General features: G+C 43.2%; 1 long non-coding RNA gene across 1 annotated transcript; it reads left to right on the forward strand.

Annotated features, from left to right (window-relative positions):
- Nucleotides 1-1168: 1168 nt before the first annotated feature.
- LOC136610607 (uncharacterized) lies at nucleotides 1169-1790 on the forward strand. The gene is made up of 2 exons (XR_010790124.1): nucleotides 1169-1268; nucleotides 1368-1790. It is a non-coding gene; the product is annotated as an uncharacterized lncRNA (long non-coding RNA).
- The last annotated feature ends 6532 nt before the right edge of the window (nucleotides 1791-8322 follow it).

The raw sequence follows: 8322 nt of genomic DNA on the forward strand, positions 1-8322 counted from the left end.
GAAGTTCTGCGAGTCCTGGATTGCTCGGGTAGCCTTAGGTAGTGCATTCCAGAGGACTGATGCTGCTCTGGAGAAGTCTTGAAGGCGGGACTGAGAAGTTCAAATTAAAGGGGCGCTCAGTCTGGTTTCGTTAGCAGAGCGGAGAGCCCGGGCTGGTTGATGGATTGAGATGAGGGAGGCGATATAGGGGGGGGGGGGGACCGTCCAAGGCATTACTGATGCCACATTTTTTGAAGGATCCTACAACCGTTTCCTCCTTCACAGCCTGCCATGATCTTTTCACCCACTCACAAACCTGAGTGATAGTGGGCCTTTTCCTCCATCCGGTGGGTGTCAGGTCATAATTTCCCAGCAGCCACCCACTTGTTCCACTCGTCTAGCATGAAAACTTTAAATGCCTTGTTAATAGAGACATCCAGAGGTTGCAGCTAGCTGGTAAGCCCCCCAGAAATTACAGCTAGATTGGTCTTTTTTTGTGTTTTCACTGATATGTGCCCTAAACTGGTGAAGTAGTAGTAGGGCAAGATTCTTCAGAAGCCCTCCAGGGCATTTGGACCACACTTTTTCTACCCATATTTCGTCTATCCATCTTTTCTCATGAACATGAACAATAACTCCACGTGGGATCACCTCTTTTGGCATGCTTTTTCTTTTGAAGATTAGCATTGGTGGAAGTTTGTGTGCCATCTTCTAGCAGGTCAATAATAAATATATTAAACAGAATAGGGCCCAATACTGCCCCCTGTGGTACACCATTAGTAACGGTGACCCAACCAGAGTATGTACCATTTATAACCACCCTCTGCTTTCTATCACTGAGCCAGTTACTTACCCACTTATACACGTTTTCACCCGGACCAAGCATTCTCATCTTATATACCAACCCTTTATGCGGCACAGTATTAAACACTTTGGAAAAATCATGTTATATGACACCTCCCCAAGTCCAGTCTAGAACTTACTACTTCATTGAAGCTGATCAGATTGATTCAACAGTAGTGACCCCTCATAAAATATATAGAGTGTAGGGGTGCGCTACAGAAGTTGGCCTGTAGGGGGCAACAGACAATCAGTCTGATGCCTGAAGTAAGAGGGAAAACACCAACAGGTGTGGTCAGTGCTATAAAAAGGGTTGTACCCTGCTGCAAGAGAGACAGTGTCTGGCTGAGAGAGCCAGAGAGAGAGAGTGCAGGGCTGCCAGGCCCAGTGTGACAGCTCAGTGGAGCTGTAGGGCTGCCAGGCCCTGTGTGTGGCTAAGAAGGCCAGAGGTGGACAGGGAGATGCCCCTCACCTCAACACCAGAGACAGTGTGACAGCCAAGTGGAGCTGAGGCTGCCAGGCCCAGTGTGTGGCTAAGAACCCCAGAGGTGGACAGGGAGACGCCCTCACCTCCACACCTAGGAGAGGTGTGTGTATGCCTGGGAGATTCAGGCTGCAGTTAACCGGTGACTCCAGTTGTATGCAGTAGAGAGACGTTATGGACCAGGAACTACGTGGTTCCAGCAGGACCCCTGAAGTACGCCTGCCCTGGGACTAAGGGTCTGAAGGCATGACAGACTAAGGACCAGCTGCGATATGGACATCCACAGGTCTGTGCAAATCAACTGGACTTGTTGTTGCGGTTGCCTTCAACCCTGTGGAGGACTGTACTGAGGGGACTCTAAAAAGGACTGTGAAGGGATGTTTAAAAGAGACTTTTGTTGTTGCAATCATTTATTATTTATCTGGAGACCCAGTCGTTTATGTTGCTGTTAAAGATTGTGTGAATAAAGTGCAAGTAAAGAAGAAAAGTGACCGTTTGGCGTGATATGTAACCCCCGTGTTGTCACAAGAGTTATACAGCTATTTTCCTGGAGGTATTCCAGCATAGCATCTCAAACATTTTACTCACAGTAGAATTAAGACTTACCGGCCTATAGTTTCCGGATTCACTTTTTGACCCGTTTTGGAATACTGGCACCTATCCTGTTGCACAGACTTCATCACTATAGAGTCCTTAAATATAAAAAACACTGTTCTATCACATTACTTAAAGGGGTTTTCCAGGGAGAATACAATTGTAGAATACTATCGTCTGGGGTCTGTCGCTCAGGACCCCCGACCGATCAGCTGACTGTGCATCCACTAACAGAGCCGCAAATAGACAGGGTTTGGAGCTGAAGCAGCAGAAGTCTCTGCTCCAACCTTCATGAAGTATCTGGTGCTTGTAACTGCAAGCACAGCTGGCATTGAAATCAATGCGAGCTGGGCCTGCAGTTACAAGCGCCGGTCACTAGACAGAGGTCATAGCAGAGATTTCCACTGCTTCCGCTCTGACCCCTGTGTAATTGCAGCACTCTCAGCAGGAGCACAATCAGCTGATTGGCCGGGTCGCGAGTGACAGACTCCAGCCAATCAACTATTGATGACCTATCCTGAGGAAATAGGAAAATCCCTTTAATTTCCTTAGAACCAGTGGCTGCACCTTTTCTCTGTCTTACCTTACTTTATTCTTCACTCTTCTTTTCTTCTTTTCTGTTCTGAAGTTCAGTGGTTATAATGCTGTTCTTGTGGAGGTCCTTTGGCGTACCGTTTAGTATTAATTTCTTTTATTAATTACTTCATCGAACACTCCTGTGGTTCATAGGTCGAGATTTGATTATGGACCTTTTGATTTATCCATTTGTTTGTATAAGTAATCTCTGTAGTCATTCTAACCATATATGATCACGATACTGAGACACTGTGCTATATTTGTGAATTCTTATATTAAAACTTAATAAAGCTTTTGAAATAGAACCCAGGAGTGTATGTCATCGAAACCCGGCGATTTGTCTATTTTAATCTTTTTAAAGCAGCTCAGCACTTCTTCCTGGGTTACAGTGGTGACACTTAATGGAGAGTTTACTTTATCACTCTGCATTTCACCTGACATTTAATTTTCCTCTGTGAATACACTGGAGAAAAAACTATAATAGATTTGCTTTTTCCTCATTACCCTCTACAATTCTTCTCTCATAATTTTTAAAGTGACAACACATTCAGTTTACTCTTTTTACTGTTTATATAATGGAAGAACAGTTTAAGATAATTTGACTGTCTTTGGCAATCAACCTTTCTGTCTCCACCTTTGCTGCTTTTGCTTTTTACGTAATTTTTTTTCCTTTTAGATTTAGTGCTTCTTCACTGCCTTCTTATTTTAGTAGTTTTACTGCGCTATATTTATTATTTATTGTCCCCTTTACATCTTTATTCAGCCACAGTAGTTTTCTCCTATTGCTAACCCTATTATTCCTGTAAGGTATGAATGGCTCACAGTAAGTATTTAAGATGCTTTTAAAAATATCTGGATAAGTTGGAGGCTTGGGCAGAAAAGGGACAAATGAGATTTAACCCCTTAGTAACCAAGCCTGTTTGCGCCTTAATGACCAAGACAAATTTTGGAAATCTGATATGTGTCACTTTAACATAGAATAACTCTGTAAAAGTTTTGCATATTTAAGTGATTCTGACATTGGTTTTTTTGCCACATATTGTACTTTATTTAGGTGGTAAAAATAGTGTATATAAAAAAATTTGTGTATATTTATTAAAAGCACCAAGCTTGTGAAAAAATGACAATTTTTTAAAAAGTTTCCCATTTTCAGTTTCAATACCTCAAATATGTGCAAACATACTGTACACATTTTTGATAAAATATATATTTCCATCTGTTTACTTTATTCTGGATGAACATTTGAAAAACTTTAGTGTTGTTTTAACCATTTATGAGACGTACAAATTTAACATTGATTATCTACATTTTGAGGAATACTTTGTTTTCTTACACCAAGCCAAGATTGCAAAGACTCATAGGTGTCAGAATGATAAATACCCCCACAAATGACCCCATTTTAAAAACTAAACCCCTTAATATATTCACTGAGGGGGGGTCATGAGTATTTTGACCCTACAGCTTTTTCAGGAGTTAATTCAATTTAGAGGCGAAAAAATAAAATTTCATATTTTTGCAAATATGTCATTTTACAGGCAGGTCTTTCTCTTATAGTGCACATGAAAATGAGGATTTACAACCCAAAATCGATACTCCAGTTTGTCCTGTGTTCATAAACATACTGATTGTGGTCCTAATCTTATGTTTGTATGCACAACAGGGCCCAAAATGAAAGGAGCAGCCGGTGGCTTTCAGAACAGAAATTTTGCTTGAAGGTGTTTTAGGCACCATAGCACACTTGTAGAGCTCTTGAGTGGCAAAAGTGATATAGAAGCCCCACAAATGACACCATTTTAAAAACTAGACCCCTTAAAAAATTCATCTAGGAGTGTACTGTGTATTTTGGCCCCACAGTTTTTGAAAGAATCTAAGCAAAGCTGAAGGAAAAAATTATGATTTACAATTTTTTGCCAATTGTGTCATTTTAAAAACAGTTTTTTTTGTACAGTATACATATGAATGAAGACGTTCACCCCTAAATGGATACCTCCATTTGTCCCGTGTTCAGAAACATACCCATTGTGGCCCTAATCTACTTACAGAACACATGGTTAAGCCTATAATTGATGGAACACCCATTGGATTTGAGGGCACTACTGAATAAATTCCAGGCCCCATTGCTCACTTGTGCAGTAAAAAATTTGACTCCCAAAATATAATCCCCCCCTCTCACATACCCTTTTTGGCATTCCCCAAATATTAGATAAAAGTAAGAATGTAAACTGTGTGGTATTTCCGAAGAAAGGGGTAATTACAGAGGCCCGGTTGGGATTGGGCACATGGGGCAATAAAATTGGGTATCCCCCCCTCCTCTCATCCTTTTTTGGGAGGTATTTCTTAACCTCAGCAGCAGGGATGGGGTGTAAAACGTGCCACTCTGTGAGGCTTCGTAAGCTTGCGGAGGTGCGGCGGTCCCACACAGAAGGCGCTCAACAAGTTGCTCCTGGAACTACAGGAAGACGAGCATTTCCGGGGCTTCTTGTAAATTACGTATTACAGGTAGCGGTCTGAATAATGCCCGATTCACACAGCTATATGTAGAATCCGCTTTCAGAGGCTCGCAGCGGATCCCAGCTGTGAGGCCGGCCGTGGCCCTGTGTACGACCGTGTAATGTACTGCGCATAACTGCGTGTTCACAATGGCGATCACGTGACGAGGAACCATATACCGCGGCCCCCATTACAAGTCCAGGGTAGCCAGGAGCAGGGAGATTTTAAATTTCCCAGGCAATCTTTGACTCTTGCGCATGCATCCGGACGCATTATGCTGATGGGCGCATGAGCCAAAGCTGGGAAGGGACTGCAGATAACGATCCAATCGGGGGAGAAATCCAGGGACCTTGGGTATGAAATTTCATCTCCACTCACAGATCCGATCCGTAAGGTGGGATGAAGCTAACTTTTTGAACTTTTTTTTTACACTTTTAAACTTTACATGATCACCGTTATATAATGGATAGCAGCGATCACGTAACCGGGAACCACATACAGCAGCCCCCAGTGGCATCTCCCTGCACTCGGCTATCTTTTAAATTTGCCGGGCTCTCCGGCCTTCTGCGCATGCACGCCGCATCGGCTCATGCGCAGAAGCCCGCGGCAAGTGCAGATCACCGCGGGACATCACGGAGGACAGGGGTGAGTAATCTCAGCTGCCCTCTTGTATCAGTATATCAGTAAGTATATGTTTGCTTTCTGTCATTTTTTTTTTGTTTAAAATCACAGAAAAGGGAAATATATTGTTGTTAGTTTAGGGACTCACAATAAACAAGGTGTTACGCCTGTCAGCTCTTAGTTACTTTTGCCAGCACACTTTGTTCTGTCCAGACGAGCCAGGGTTAACAGCTCCTGTGCCTTTCAGTCAGGTTAATTACCCTGCTATGTGTCTGAGAGGTGTGCTGGTGATTGACAGGTCTATCTACCTATCGGCTCCTCCCACCTTCCTATAATATCCAGCTCTGGCTGCCTGGGAGGGGCCGATTATTGTTCAGTGTCTGCTGTGTAGTCCAGCTACTCTGACCTGCTGGTAATCTGGCCCTGGTACTTTGTGCCATTCCCTCAGTCTGCTAGCATGTCTGCCTTGTTTGGTATCCTGCTTCTGTCAGCTTGTCCACTAGACCTCGCTGTTATCAGCCAGGGTTTTCCAATCTGCCTCTCTTTGTATCCTTGCTATTGTCTGCTTTACTTTCTGTTATCAGCCAGGCCTTTCCATCTGCCTCTGTCATGTTTGTATTGTTCATGTTGGTTCTTGTCATCTGCCTCTCCTGTCAGTGCTAGTGCGTAGTAGTCTCTTGCATAAGTATGGCGGTCCTGGCCTGTCCTTCCCTAGGAAGTGTAGGGTCAGAGTTGGCGGCCTGGATGTGTCCATCATCAGGGCTATCTCCAGGAAGGGACAGTGGCGTAGGTGAAGAACAGGGAGCCCCGCGCTGTGCGTACCTAGGCACCCCACTAGTACCGTAACACAAGGATTCTTGACATGAGTGGTGAATTGAAATATGGTGTCAATAAAAGGTTGTAAGCCTACATGGTGCACTACACATACCATGTGGCATTACACCCTGTATATGATTCTTTTTGCAAGAATAGTACTAATCAGCCACCCCCTCAGTATAAGAGGGGTGTGTGAGTAGTGGTTCATCAGTGCCTTGAACTTGTGCAATGTTCCTCCATATAGCAGTTTGGCTGTCTGCATGTTGAGGGATGTGGTGCTTCTACCTAATACTTATATTAGTATATCAGTAAGTATATGGCCACTCTCTGTGATTTTTTTGTTGTCTGTTTATATTTCCCTTTTCAATTTTTTAAGCTTAACTGGAGCTGCCAAGACAAATAGGATCATGGGGTGTATCAAAAGAGGTCATGGGGCACATGACGAGAACATTGTACTTCCTCTTTACAAGTCACTGGTTAGACCGCACATGGAATATTGTGTATAATTTTGGGCATCAGTAGTCAAGAAGGGCATATCAGAGTATCAGTGGTTACAAAGGTGGGCAACTAAAGTATTAAATGGAATGGGCGGACTACAATATCCAGAGAGGTTATCAAAACTTGGTGTCAGGGCTCGAACCCATGACCTCCTGTGCTCTAATCTGTGGCACTCCCTATTGAAACATCCAGCCTTGGACAGTTCACCTGCATAGCTTGACTTTGTTACCAGATCCTACTATCCAGACCCCGTTTTAGCTCCACCTGTTTCTGATTAGGATAAAAGCTTGGCCCTGACACTCCTTCCGTGTGTGATTATTCTGCTCCACAGCATTGGCCAAGCTCCACTTCTGCCTACTCCTCTGCTACTGCTACAAGACCTCCTGATACCGACTTCTGGATTCTCTTCTAACTACGCTACCCGCCTCATCCATCTGTACTGCAAACTGAGACCTCCCATTCCTAACCCCAGGCTTCCCTTTTTACTATGCTAGCTGCCTTATCCATTTGTACTGCAAACCAAGACCTCTCATTGCTGACTTCTGGCTCTTCCCTGACTACTCTCCAGACCTACAGCTGCTACACCTGAGGCTCCCCCCCAGTGCCTTAAACCACTACACTGGGGTTATTTAGTTTAGAAAGAAGATGGCTGAAGGGTAACCTAATAACTATGTATAAATATATCAAGATAAAATGTGGTGGCCTGTACAGCGCCTCTATATGTCTTGACCTGATGGACCTATAATGCTTCACAGACAGTGATAGTTGAAGCAGTCAGAGTGATGTAGAAAGAGGAAACACTGTCCCTTTGCAGGACATCAAATGAGAGCATGGAATAAAGGCTGGGGAGCCAGGTGGGCCCCCAGAACAATTAACAGTGCAGATGGAGAGAAAGAGACAAAATTCCTGCACTCAGGGTAACGTGGTTATGGTCAAGTGCAATGACTTATGAAATGAGGTAAAGAGACTTGTCGGTGATGACTTGAAAAAGTGGAGTTTTATTAACCCCTTAATGACGCAGCCCTTTTTCTTTTTCCATTTTCGTTTTTTCCTCCCCCCATTAAAAAAATCGTAACTCCTTTATTTATCCATCGACGTCGCTGTATGAGGGCTTGTTTTTTGCGGGACGAGTTGTATTTTTCAATGGTGCTATTTAAAGTACCATATAATGTACTGAAAAACTTTAAAAAAATTCTAAGTGGAGTAAAATGGAAAAAAAAAACGACATTTCGCCATCTTTTAGTGCGTCTTGTTTCTACGGCGCACAAACGGCAATAATAACGACATGATAACTTTATTCTATGGGTCGGTACGATTACTACGATACCAAACTTGTATAGTTTATTTTTTTACTATACTCCTCTTTTTTTTTTTCAAAGACATTCAATTTTTTTCAATTATTTTCTGCGGTCATTTTGTGCGTG

The sequence above is a fragment of the Eleutherodactylus coqui genome, chromosome 2 (assembly GCF_035609145.1).
Source record: "Eleutherodactylus coqui strain aEleCoq1 chromosome 2, aEleCoq1.hap1, whole genome shotgun sequence".
Taxonomy (NCBI): domain Eukaryota; kingdom Metazoa; phylum Chordata; class Amphibia; order Anura; family Eleutherodactylidae; genus Eleutherodactylus; species Eleutherodactylus coqui.